This window comes from Falco naumanni, chromosome 10 (genome assembly GCF_017639655.2).
Source record: "Falco naumanni isolate bFalNau1 chromosome 10, bFalNau1.pat, whole genome shotgun sequence".
NCBI classification, from domain to species: domain Eukaryota; kingdom Metazoa; phylum Chordata; class Aves; order Falconiformes; family Falconidae; genus Falco; species Falco naumanni.
Genome location: NC_054063.1, coordinates 12,711,531 through 12,725,904, shown reverse-complemented (window position 1 = coordinate 12,725,904; position 14,374 = coordinate 12,711,531). Strand labels below are relative to the sequence as shown.

Sequence of the window (14,374 nt, the reverse complement as noted above, 5' to 3'; positions counted from 1 at the left end):
CTGTCGTTGATGGCAGTAGGAAAACATTTCCATCTCCTCAGGGGTATATTCCTTAGTCATTTTCCAACACTAATAAGTCTTATAAAAATGTAATAACTGAATTTGTCCAAGTGATTCAGAAAAATTAAAATGAAACCAACTCCCCCAGACATGTCTGCCTTAGTATTAAATATGACAAGGTCATAAGCATTCTGACTCAGATCCAAGAATGCTTGTACCTAGCATGTACTTAACTTGGAGCACACTTAAATGCATATCTGGATTGAAGACAAAATATTTAGAAACTTGTGAAATCAAGCTTACTTATGGAAGCAAAGTGATCCAATAAGGCCCAAAACCAAAACTGTATTAAACCAGGTAATTAATATTAGAAGTGCCACTAGTGCCTTTCAAAGGGACTATTCACAAATGGAATGTACTGCTAGGACAGCACATACCTGTTACAGCTGATATAACAAGAGCATTCTCTTACATCCCTAGTTGGTCCCAACATGTAATATCATAAGAATGTCAGACATCATCTAAATTATATTTCTACCAGGTAACAACCAAAACATTAAGTTATTATTTTGATCCAGGCAAATATAATACTATGGAATGCCTTTCTACAAGCATCCTTCAAAGAAGCTTTTGAGTGAAAGGAGACAATGGATTTGCTGTTTCCCATACGTGAAAAGTGAGGATGACAATAAGGATGGGAAAGAAATTAGTGGCCATTAGTTATTTTAAGTCATTAGTTCTTGTGCACCGAGGGAAGCATATAAATCAGTCCTACATCTCACATCTCTACTCATCCTCATTCTAAAAGCCATGTCTTCCCAGAAACTTGAACCCTCCATGTCTAGCAACTAATTTATGATTGTATTTTGGTCTATTTGGTGCAATACTTGTAATGTAGGAAGGATTTTTTCCTCAACAGTATTTGCCGGACTGGGTGAGTTTTTCATCTTTCGCTCAGGGAAACTCAGGGATTCAACCATGATGTTCAGGTTTTCACATCTTATAGGCATCATGTAAACTGGTAAAAGTATGAGATGCATTGAAAAAAAACAACATTAGAAAGAGCACTGAATAAGACTTCCCCAAAGATACCAAGGACTTGCTGAGAGCACTGAGATAGGTCACCAAAAAACCCTGAAAATAGCTCATGTACTTCTTGCCTTTACTATCAGTATCACAGGATAACATGTCGCTGGCTAAACATGTGCAGGTAAGAAAGGGGCTGACTGCAGCCTTCAATCAGCAAAAATAGTGAAAGAAAGTCTAATTGTGAAAAATTATTGCAAACAGACAAACTTGAGATCCAACCACATTCTGTGAAACTTAGCCCTTTTCGTAAGTCTCTTCCTACAGCATCCTTTAGAATCTGTTTTCTTTCAATATGGGGCTGACTCCATGCTGTGGCTCACCATGTAAGTGTGACTGTTTCTCAGAAAACAAAACAGGAAAACTAAGAATGACAGTTGTGAAATGCACATTCCTCCAAAACACTAAGCTGGAAAAGGAAGCATTTAGGGTAGGAATCAACAGCTTAAAAATAGACACTTGCTGGTATTTAAGATTGCTAATGTACTCAAAGGGTCCGCGTAGTTCTCATAGATACAACACAGGAGATCTGCAGTAATGTGAAGCAGCTGGAAGCCTGGTGGTATATCCCTCAACACCTAAAGATTACCTTAAACACCTATGTCTGGACAGCTGAACCTCCTTCTAGAGACACAGCTCCCTTCCCTTCTCAGTAAGTCAAAGTTTTACAAGAATCTACAAAAATGTGCTGAGCACTGCAGCTAACCAAAGTTTTATAAAAACCAGTTAAACTTCTCAGGAGGAGCAGTGATCATAATCTTCACTTTATTGACCTAGTCCAACTCCTGAAAAAGATTCTAAGGACAGAGAGAGATAGTTTCCTCTGTTAACACACCATTCATACCTCATTTGTGCTTACAACAGTTTTCCATGTTATTTCATAAAGGAAGGCAAATTTTATTGCTGTTTGGAAGTTGAACAGCTTTTCAAATCACAAAGGATCAATAAAATCACTTTTCTTATTTCTTACATCACCTTTCAGACACTGAAAGTGTTCTACAAATTACAGAGTGGAACATGACAGCCATTTAACAGAGTGCATTAGTATTTATCAAAATCTAGTGAAAAACTGCAGCAAAAAAGAATTTAAATCACTTAGTACCTCCCATAACAGAGGTAACTGCAGAAGGTTTAGTTATCATTGCTATTTAATGTCAAATATCCAACATTAAAACAATGTTATTTTAGTATGAAATCTATTTTTCTTATATTTAATTTAATTTGGGGAAATTTTTTAGACTGCTTAACTCCACTTTTGGTAGGAAGAGATACATAGAAAGCCAAGCATTCAGTGCTTAAAGGCTATCTTGACTGCAGATAGCTTTCTAAAACAAATGTCTGTGTTCTGCAAGAAGAGATTTTTCGCTTAATATTTATATACTTTTATCTGCGGCTAAAAGCATGGATATTCAGTTGGGATAAGTGAAGTTTCTTCATTGTACTTAAAAGAAGTTAAATACTTTGTAGTGACCCTAGGATCACATTGCATAATTAGAGTATAACAATTCATATTCAAAGCACTGTGAAGAAGATCTTGTATAAACAGTGGCCTTACATTGCAAAAGGCATGTTTTGAAAGAGCCAATATAACCAATATTAAACTTGGTACTTTGTTGTAAACATACAACAGTTGTTACTAGTAATTAAACCATTATGTTTAACAAAGGATTACAGTTACTTGATTCAACAAAAAACAAAACTACCCAAAATACAGGTAACCTACCTCTTACCAACACAGCTCCCCAAGAACTACTGATAGCCAATACCTTTAGATACCTCGGTCTTACCAGTCTTCAAGCACATTTAGGAAATATAGAGACACTCAAAGACTAAATATTTGCAAGATATTATAAACAAAACACCAGAAATACTAGTCCTTGAAGGAGGACCAGAGAAGCAAACCTGTGAGTTCTCTAAGGGTAATACTACCAAGGGAAGAGCTACAACAATCTAGTTAAACCAAATCCAGCTGTTGCTTATAGCCACCTGTAAATTACTGTTATTGACTTAATGCTAGCAGCAACACCACCATTAACTAGTTTATCTTTCATTCTAATAGCAAGTGATGTCTTGTGATCTTTCATCTGAATAGGAGGTCCATTTTTTAAATATTTTTGATCTAAAAGTACCCAAAAGATCAAAAAGAACTAGCCAAATGCCATTTGTGAAAGCAAGTTTCAGTTATCTAAAGAAAGGCAAAGTTTTCTGCCTACTGTAAGTAGAAGCAATTAAGAACGCTACTATTTATCTTTTATTGAAATTAGAAGAGTCCTGCATCACTTTGTATTTTGGCTCAGCATGACTTTCAGGTTCGTAGCAAAAGCTTTACCATTAAAACTGAAGTCTTATGGCACAAAATGCGTCACAATGTTGACACAAGTCTTATTTCTTTACGTAATTTGCACAACGTGAGGTTCGTAGATAAAAATCAAAAAGTAAATTTGCAATTACTACCAAACATCATCCACATCAATCTTCAAAATAAAAAAAAAAATAAAATAAAAAAACAACCAGTGCATAAATGTCACCCCTTTTCACTAATTTTGGTCAAAATCCCTGTTTGCTTACCAGCCAGAGGGTTTCTGAGATATTTCAATAATATCCAGGAAATCAATCTTACATGAAACTGAAGGAAAACATCTAATGTCATTGAACAATAAATATCAGTTCTGTCAGTGGCTTACCTTTGAGCTGGGGCCTTAGGATGTTTCTCTTCTAGTTTCCTCACCAGTGCCACTGTCAGCTGTGTAGTCTCCCCTAGGGGATCTGCAGGCATTAAACAGGCGTCCAAAGGTCCTGAAAGTTGTTTCTGATTGGGGTTGCTGACATTTTTTTGCAGAACCTAAGAGATGGAAGTACAACCGCGTAATTTATATATTGCTAATTAAAATAATGTGTGTCTACTTTTCCAAGTAAGGCTGTTGATTAGCAGAAAATGTCAGAAATACAAATAGCTGTGTCAAGACACATCAAGAAGCATGGATTTAGAGTTCTAGGGATTTTTGTGTTTGTTTCCCTCCCTTCCTTGCGGTTTTATACATAGGGAATGAGAAATTTCGAAAATTTGTCCTACGTGGGCTATAAGCATAAACTGTTCTAAGACACATGTACATATACATTTTTATTCGTTAAAACCCTGCATATAACTACCTAATATATATAAATAATGTAATTATAAATATATAAATATCTAATATATAAATATCTTATTAAGGAATCAAATGAGGTCATTTATTTAAGGAAATAAGTTGACTTGCCCACTGCTATTTCTCTTTTCAAAACGTGTTTTTGAAAGGACTGTCTCTGACCTGCCTCTGGCTTAATACTGTGACCTCTTCTGCTGCGCTGCTGTCTATCTCCTGATGAGCTGCAGACCAGGCCCCATGGTGAATGCGGTTTTCTGTCTGGGTCACCTCCTCTCTTTCATTTAGTTCCTCTAGGTAGGTCAGGACAAACTCAGGGTAAGCCTGTAGGAAAGGACAAAGGCAGAGGAATAAGAAAGAAAAACATCAGCTACATCAGCAGAATCACAACAGCCTGAACACCAGGAATGATGGGAAAAGTGGTTGTTGATGTGCTCAATGTCACAGAAGTTGCTGCATGTAAACAACTTTGCATTTCACAATGGTTTCAAAGTCAGTGTTAGACAGCAACCTTTTCATATGCACTGAAGGAAAAACCAAAAAACTTTTGAATATTATCTACCAGTTTAAGAATAAAACCCGACAGCTTTCAAAATGACAACTCATAAATAGAAAAAACCAAAATTTTATATTCCTGTCTTTAGGTAATATTTAATTAAGCATAGCTAACTTTTAGGTAGGCATTTCCACACCATATATTAAAAGAATTTAAAACAGCATATTCTGAAATCAAGATACATCACATACAGAAAAAGCCTTCCTGATAGTCTTGAAACCAAGAAAATTTTACTGCTTGAATTCATTACCGAAGTCAATTTGCCTCCTTAATACCCTTTAGATCCTTGCTTACATGACAAAATTCCCCAAATAAAAAAAACAACAAAACAATCACAACTTATGATTATTTGAGACATTAACATCTCTGCCACTTCATTTTGTAATACCCAGGGATCTTGTACCACAGTAACATGGATTTTATCCCTTTAGCTCAGCCTGGAAAATGACTACGTGGCATCTCAGGTGCTCCTTCAACTCCAGCAGGAGTCAGCCTGCTGTCCTTATGATGAACTGGGCAGAATCTTCCTTTATATTAAACTTTTTTTTTTTTATTTATAATGAAAAGTGTAGTTTGAAGTTCTGTGAGCACCTGTACTACTTTTAGTAGAAAATGTATAGATATTAACCACACTAAATTAGACCAAAAATAAGAGCTGTTCAAATACCATGACAGTTAACAGTAGCAAAAAGAAATCAATAATTGATTAAACCCTCATGATTACAGAATGAAGTGTCTCCAGTACAAGAAAAGCCATCTTTTCCTGTTCCATCACTCATTAGTAAATAAACATAAGCAATTTCATATATAAGGCAGGTAAACAGTATTTCAGCACTGGGGCATATTTTCCAAAGCCAATTCTGCACGAACATCCCACTGGGTCAGTGGAACTTCTGAGCTCGAGCGGAAAGCAGAATACCAAACCTGAAACCTACACTCAAGACTTTTTTGCTCATACCTTAAGAATACTTTGTAATATTAAAATATTTTGTTGGCTTGATCTTGAATTTTACTGGATATTCCTAATAGTAAAGCTCTGGTTTTCACTTCAGTTGTGGCACTTTTTCTCTGGTCTTCTGTCAGACTTTTCCCATAAGTGCTGACATTTTAAATTTAGAACCACTTATATTTTACTTTAAAATAAATCCCTTCGACGGCAAGAGTACAGCAAAGAGTGGTTTTATTTCTTAAGAAAAATATTCTTCACCAATCAGTAATACTAACCATCTTCCTGTTTATCGCCTTGTACAGACAATATATTATGAAACTTTTCTCTCCTGCTTCATAGTTCCACCTGCATTTTAATTCAGATGATATACACTAACTTAGATTTCTGGTATATTTTCCAGACTTGCCTGCATGAATGATGAGCTAAGATTCCATTTCTTTAGATAAATCCTTCCTCTCCAAGCACTTCATGCTCACTTCTCTTACCAGTCCTGCTAAGAAAAGTGATTCTAGTTTCTTTCTTTCTCACGTTTTCACCTTTTCTGCCTGACCCTATAGCATCGCTGTTGCTGTGCCAGAAGAAAGCCTTTGGCAGCCATGCGACAGATACAAGGGGAGACTGACCTGAGTTAAAATTAACACAGTAGAATTACTGTTATTCCCCATATTTGTACTCAAACCCAGCTCACTGTGGCACACTTGTGGCAGATTGCTAGGCAGCATAGGAGTAGTGTGGGAGTCCCCATCCCTGCTTCATTCAGCTCAAGGACTATACGTCTGCATTTCCTTTACGTGGAAAAAATTCTATAGGTATTCCAGGGAACCTCTGTTCTTCAGGAAAGTGAGGAGTCAAAACAAACTCCCACTGCAGAATGCAACAAAACCCTCAAACCTTCCTAGGGCAAAAAAAAATAATTTCCTGGTTAGTTTAATCCTTACACAATTACAATGTCTTGGAAAGTTTTATTTCTAATCCAAAATGTATTCCACCATGCCTAGGACACACTTTGTTTTCAATGCACACCACTGAAATCTACCGTGAAATACATGTTCAAACTCAAAGTATGTTAGAGAGCACAATCAGCTTATCTGGTTTACTTTCTAGAATTGATAAATGACTTTATACTTCTATTTACTTATACTTTTTAAATGTACTTATCTTTTTTATTGACTTATACTTTTAATGTAAGTTATCCATAAGTTTTACATGAAAAGAATACATGACATCAAAAATATGGATATCATTAAATATTAGTCTTAATTAAAAGTGTACAGGGGAAAATATCAAGATTAATTTGTTGTTGCTGCATAAGGATAGTTTGGGAATCTGGAAAGCAATATCAGAATTGAATTATTAATCAACATGTATTAAAAAGTTACTCAATGATTTTAAATTTTTTTCAGTACAAGTTAGTATTCTCTGGCATAAGTAAACCATACCTTTTTTACAGGGGAAACTGTATGCATAGGGAAGATTATATTAATGGCAAACACAGTAAGTAGTAGGTATTAGTTCCAAGAAAGTGAGTTTCCTTCTCAATCTGAACGTGTCACATATCATTACGCTGTATTATGCTGCTTTCCTTCATGTCAGCTTTTGTTGGCCTACATATGCTGCAACTTAAAATAACACGACACTACAGATAAAGTGAATGTGATAGGCAATATGTAGGGAAATATACCATTTTCCCGAGACGCCTACTACTAGTAGTATTTGTTCCTGATAAAAACCAATACAAGCTAGAACCAAACAGTGTTATGGTTAACTCTCAGAAGCTTTAGAACCGCTCCCCTCACGATATACAAACTACCATAATTTTTAAGTAAATCAAAATAAGTGTGCATAATGAAATAAAGAATAGTACAGCTCACAACTCTGTTTTTATTTAATGATGATTCGAGTCATTCTAGCATAATTCCAGATAACAGACAAAGCAATGGAAACACGGTCTCCATCTCATCAGACTGTTGGTGTTGTGCAAGTAACAGAACCTAATCTAATGTCCAGATGGAAGGATGAAATGGGGGGTTAGTGCTAGAGAGGGGCAGCTGCTACTGACATCCTGCTGGACAGTGGTTCTCTGCAATTTTCCTGAGGTTAACGGTATACAATGCTGCAGACGTTCCCAACACTTCTGTGAATGTCTTCAGAATGCTCAAATGGTCAGAAAAAGGTACTATTTAAAGAATCTTCAGGGGCACAAATCACTGGGTATAACCCACTGGTACAGTAATGCAAACCCACCTCTTATTTATTTGAAGAGAAAACAACCGCTGGAGGTAAATCCACACTTCTGAGTATTCTACCACCCTTCCATTGCTGTCCCTGAATTCCTGATGGCAGCCTGTATGAACCAGCTAATCTACAAATCAGCCTTCAAACAAGCTGCTGACTGAGATCCCTACCTGTAGCAAACAAAAATGAAGAACAGCTCCACCGTCAACACGAAGCACCGCAGACTATTGCCCTCACACCATCCAGACATTTGTTGTCACTCAAGCACTTATCTGACCAAGCCTCCTAGAAAGGAACCTCTCAGCACCATTTCTGTCCAGGAAAATATATTTTGTTTTAATCAACAATTTTAAAAGGGCTATTTTCTTTTTTTTTTTTTTTTTTTTTTTTGAGTAAGCACAACCAAATAATAATTCAATATTATTTTGAAAGACCTTCTGTTGAAATTACTTTTTATACTTAACCACAGGGAGGGGGGGTTTCCTAAATTAGGCATTTCTGCTTAGACTTGAAGAGGGAAAAAAATGCTGTTATTCATTGTTACTTTTTAGGACACCTGCTTTGACAGAGGATTTTATTAAAACTCAATGAGATTCATCCATACAACATTAAGCGTTGTATTTTAAAATTCTCCCTACACGACAGCACAATAATTTTGCACAAAGGTGTTGTATGATCTGCACTAAAAATAGAATGCCTCTAACTTCTTTAATCAAAGAATGTTTCACTATTTACTAAAGTTTTTGCCATGTTTGTTCTATAAACAAATTCATTTTATTTTGTGCTTGTTAAATTTTAATAGAATGTTAGTAACACATCAAGCTTGAGTCCCAGAATGCGTTTTAAGCTTCTGTTAACAAATTTATGAGCAGTGAAGCGTACAGCTCATTTTAGATGCCAATTGTTCTTTAGATTTCTTTTAGAGTTGACTCACTTCTAAACACTGACTTCTAGCTATCACAGGTTACTATACTGATTAAAGATTAAAATCTGGGTTTACTACATAATTGAAAAAAAATGTGCACTACAATTCAAGAAAAAGCATTAAAACCAAAATTAAAAAAAATCAAAGTTCAGAAGTAAAATCACGAACTGGTTTCATTAATTTTAAGAAGGTTTTCATAAATACAATGTGTTTCTATTTATTCATTAAATAGAAAATACTTATAAAAATAACATGCACAGGAAATAACATAGCGACATCACAGCAAAATAGCAAACGTCATTCACTGAAGGTTTCATATAGAAAAAGGGAACACACTGAAGAAAAAAAAAAAAAAAAACTCTACAAAATCCAGCATTGAGCAAATGCAGATATAATGCCATACTTCACAGCAGATGGAGCCACTGTTAACAGATGCTGATTTTGTCCCTGTTACAAAGTGACGAATTCAAAGAGTTATATCTTGCATTACCAAAACACAACAAATTTGTAGAGAAAATGGCACTTGCACTTCAAATAGCATGACTTTGCAAGGGAAGAACACTAGATTTCTGAAACCAATGCCATGAATAAGCATCTAAAGCAGTAAATAAAGATGTGAAAAGAAATAACAACTCTTCTGTGGCTTATTCTATTGGATGAAAAGGAAAGGGAACCAAACCATGTGTTAAGGCTTCTTGAAGTGAAAAGGATTGAATCTATTTTTATAATAATGCAAACTGAAACAGAAGATCTACCTCAACCAGAGCAGTTTTCTATCTCTATACGATAGCAGGGACATTAGAATTTTTTAATCAGCTTCCAAATTATTACATTTCAAATGGTTGTTAAACAGCATTTGAACCCAGACCACATTCATTGAGAAAGAGGAATCCGATTTCTGAAAATACTTTTCCTTTCTATCTGGAACAGAATATTTCAGTTGGAAGGGACCTACAGCGATCATCACGTAGTCAAGCCGCCCGAGTCAAACCAACTCAGAGTTGACCAAAAGTTAAAGCATATTAAGGGTATTGTCCAAATGGCTCTTAAACACTGACAGGCTTGGGGCATCAGCCACCTCTAGGAAGCCCGTTCCAGTGTTTAACCATCCTCTCGTAAAGAAATGCTTCCTAACGTCCCAATCTAAACCTGCCCTGCCACAGCTTTGAACTACTCCCGTGCATCCTATTGCCAGATACCAGGGAGAAGAGCTCAGCACCTCCCTCTCCAGTTCCCACCTCAGGGAGCTGTGGAGCGCAGTGGGGTCACCCCTCAGCATCCTTTTCTCCAAAGTAGACAAACCCAAAGTCCTTAACTACTCCTCATAGGACATGTCTTCCAGCCCATTCACCACCTTTGTTGCCCTTGTCCGGATGCATTCAAGGACCTTAACGTGCATCTGAAATTGTGGGGCCCAGAACCGCACACAGCGCTCCAGGTGAGGCTGCACCAATGCTGCGTGCAGCAGGATAATCCTCTCCCTTGACCAGCTGGTTACGCTGTGTTTGGTGCCCCCCAGGATAGTGTTCGCCCTCCTGGCTGCCAGGGCACGCTGCTGACCCACTGCCCCTGCTGTACCCAGCGCCCCCAGACCCCCTTCTGCAGGGCTGCTCCCTACCCGCTCCTCTCCCCATTTATACCTGTGCCCAGCATTACTCCATCCCAGGTGCAGGATCCAGCATTTGGGCTTGTCACATTTAATCCCATGTATCATTCCCCAGTGCTCCAGTCTATCTAGATCGCTCTGCAAAGGCCTTTCATCCCTCGAGAGATTCAACAGCACCTCCCGGTTTGGTATCATCAACGCCCTTGCTAACAGTGCATTCCACTCCTGCAGCCTGATGAAGATGATGAACAGAACCAGCCCTAGAATTGAACCCTGACGAACACCACTAGCGACCAGTCACCACCCAAATGTAGCCCTGTTCATTTTCAAGACATATATATTATTTGACCTGTGAATCCCAAGATATAGAGCTGTATGTACCTATGCAACATTTTATTTCACTAGTTGCATCAATAAATCTGAAAGTATCGTATTCCCCTAGAATTATAATCTAAAGCTGATTTTCAAACTCAGAATTGCCTACCTTTCTGAGGGTTTGCAAAAAAATACTGTGGAGCTTCGAAAACCTGACACATTGGAATGTAAAGCCTTTATAGTAAGGTTTTTGAAGCCACTCTGAATTTGTAGTTAGTTATAGGTTAAAAAAAAATAAATAAATAAAAAGGTGAAAATAAATCTATGAATTCAACTGCGTAAAATGGATCAACTGTCCCTGACTCCCTGTGGTCACTCTTTCAGTACAACCAGCCTTCCTTACACATCAAAAGGGAGAAACTGAACAAGATTTTTATGCCAGATATGGAAGCTGGCCACAACGCATGCTAAGGAAAGGAAAAATCTGTATTCTTGTAACTATGACCAGAACCACAATCTCTCTGTCAATCTGGCAAGCTCAAAACATTAGATAAGATAATTTAAAGTTTACCTATTTTACCTGAACCAAAATCAGTCACAGAACTTCAATTTATATTCCACAGGTAGAACTACTAAAGCTGTGTGATATAAAGTTATCTTTACACAAGTTCGATACAGTTTTTTGAAACTGAAAAAAGCTTCAAAAACCAAAAGGTGCTGCACACATATAGAAAAAAATAAGATCCTGATGCTTAAAATGCAGTTTATATTCCTATTTTCTCTGAGATTTAAATAAACTAAAACCTATATGAAATTTGGACTTTTGAATTTGCCAGGAATATGCTTTCAATGAATTTAAAGATTTTTACATGAATTTTTTTCCTTAAGGCTCAAGGAAAAACTGTGTTATGTAGGTTATGTTGGTCTGTTTATCTTAATTTCAATTTTCCAAATTTCTTCATTGTCTATTATTTTTGACATTCCGTAGTGGTCTAAATAGTTTATTTTTGAGACAGTTGAACAGAGGTTGTTTAAATAGATACAATTTTATCAAGTCTTTAAATAGAAGCTGTTTGTGTTCTGTAGTTTCAGGGCGTTTACAAAAACACATTTCTGAAGTAGCCTCCTACAGCAGGCAAGACAGAATTCTCCACGTGCCAATATACAGACAGTTGCTCAAGGATATGTCAGCCAGCCAGGATCGTGTGTGTCTGAGTTGCATAACGCTTGCTTTAAATGAAAATAAATCAAAACTAGGTTCAGTACACAATCTTGTTCATCTGGGACATGTCTTGGGAACATCTAGCAGAGGTAGGGGTTATCTTTCCCCTAATGTCAGTGAGTGACAGATCTCAATGACACCCCATGCTATTTTTCTACAGGGAGTAGCAAGAAGTAGAAATATACAGACTTACTATGACTCTTGACATCTCTTACAGTCCCAGGGTATCACACTGGCCCCTTTAGTTTATTTCAATTTGATCTACATATCCATGGAAATAAAAATCAATGTGCCCAATGGTCTAGTAAAAAATTCACCCTATCCCATCCAGCTGTTTCTTTTCTGTAAAGCCCAGGCGTAAAAGGCACGGTGACCCTCAGAGCTACGCCACTGGGAACACAGCCAACTGAGCAAGTGCTCTCTCCTGCTGAACAAGGTGATAGGTGTCATCTATTAGGAGAGATTTCCCTTTGAATCTTCTGCAGTGGTCTGGTCCTAGTTACAGTAAGCATCACATATATTTGCAGGGGCTTTTACAGGAGCCAGGCAGAAACACAGTACATGGATCCTTTTAAGGCTCTTGAAGGATACAAAGACAGAGATCAATACCAAAATATAATACATAACTCATCACATCACAGAGGCTTAAGTTTACCAGCGAAGAATTTCAGAACGTTTCAATGACAGAGGCAAAAATATGCATAGATACTAGGAGAACAGGCTGTGGTACTGAATATTAGATCCACCACATTATTCATTATACAGGAGCTGGGTTTCAAAGCCCTCTGAAATTAGATGTCAGTGAAATTTAGCAAGATTTACAAATCTTGTGAGGGAGCGACTCACAGAAAACATGGCATTAGAAGGGAGACAGCAATGTCAAAGATAAGTATTTACACACCTGGCATGCTCCAGGTATACACAAACATACTCTACTTATGGTTGGAGGCAGCTAAAACAGCCCTCCAAAATGCAGATAACTCACTGTAGGGCCAGAGTAAACTCAGAGTTATCCAGAATATACTACGGAAATAAAAACAAACATTGCTTTTTTTGTTGGGAAACAAAGAGAAGAAAAGAAATATAGGCACAGGTCCTAACCTGACACAAGATGGTACACTTCCACCGATTTCGGATGCTTACAGGGTCAGAGGAAGGATTCAGATCTGGAAACCAAACCCTGCACGCTACGTGTAACCCTTTTCTCTTTTCATATTTTCAAGTGGCAAAGGTCTTCAAGTATATAACTCTTTATCAGCATTTAAAATATGTAATAGGTCAGGTATTATGATTCAGTTGTGATTTAGTGACTAGTGACAGAATTGGAATTTAATTGCAGTCAGAACTTAAATATCACACGTCATCTATAACCTACCATGGATTATTATAGCATGGATTACTTCCTACATCAGATTTAACAACTACCAAACCCAAACTATTATCCAAGATACATGCATTATCTTACAAATGGAAAAGCTAGCACAGATGTAGAGTACCTTGCCTGTATACTTTAGTTTATATTCATCTACCTTGCCTGCGTACTTTAGCTTATATTCACCTACAGATGTGCCACCACCGCCGATTGCAGCTGTAATTGGCTGACCAGCAGTGAGCAGCCCCGTACCACGGCTCAATTCAGATTCCTTCCAGCCTTCCGATGAATGGAGAAAAAGAAAAAAAAAAAAAAAAGGGGGGGGGGGGGGGGGGGGGGGGATGTTGAATAAGTTAAAAGAACCAGAAAATTCAACAATGTGTCACAAATAGAGAGGTCATTATGCCTGGATAACCCAGGATATTAACAGTTGCAGAAAGTGAAACACTATCCACAACTTAGCAGTCAATGAGCCCTGCTCAGAACCAGTGATCTTCTGCACAACAAGGGTGGCATTTTACAGTTCAGTGCAAAATGGAACAGACCCTTGATATCTTCATTTGTCCTTTTTTCTGTGCATATTTCACAGTGCAACGATTTAGGGTCTGTAACGTGTCACTTGTTATAACTACAGAGTTTACTTGAAATATGTATGCACAGAAAAAAAAAAGTTCAGTGAACTGCAAAGATTGCAACAAATCTATAGTCTTTGAGCCAATATGAAGTTTTACTCCAAGCCTGAAACAATGCCAGCTAAATGTACTAAAAGTCCAGTTTGAACTGCTTTGGCTTCCAATGTGCACATTTACTATAGAAGCTGATGGCTTAAAGCTTGGCTAGAAATCAATGGCTCAAAACTTTTTTTCCATGAAACTCCATTTTAAAATAGCAATGGCTATACTAATAATATCATTAAAGTATCTTGGTTTCAACATTTTAAAACACTGGCTATAGGATAAAAAAGA

The 14,374-nt window shown here is 37.2% G+C and overlaps 1 long non-coding RNA gene across 3 annotated transcripts in view; it reads right to left on the bottom strand.

Moving 5' to 3' along the window:
* Positions 1-14,374, bottom strand: part of LOC121095272 — a 192,353-nt gene that overhangs the window by 66,687 nt on the left and 111,292 nt on the right. For all 3 annotated transcript variants that reach the window (XR_005830042.1, XR_005830041.1, XR_005830043.1), the window contains exons 6-7: positions 4,395-4,553; positions 3,771-3,928 (exon numbers count right to left, since the gene is read on the bottom strand). This is a non-coding gene — a long non-coding RNA (uncharacterized LOC121095272). The remainder of the gene's footprint in view (positions 1-3,770; positions 3,929-4,394; positions 4,554-14,374) is intronic.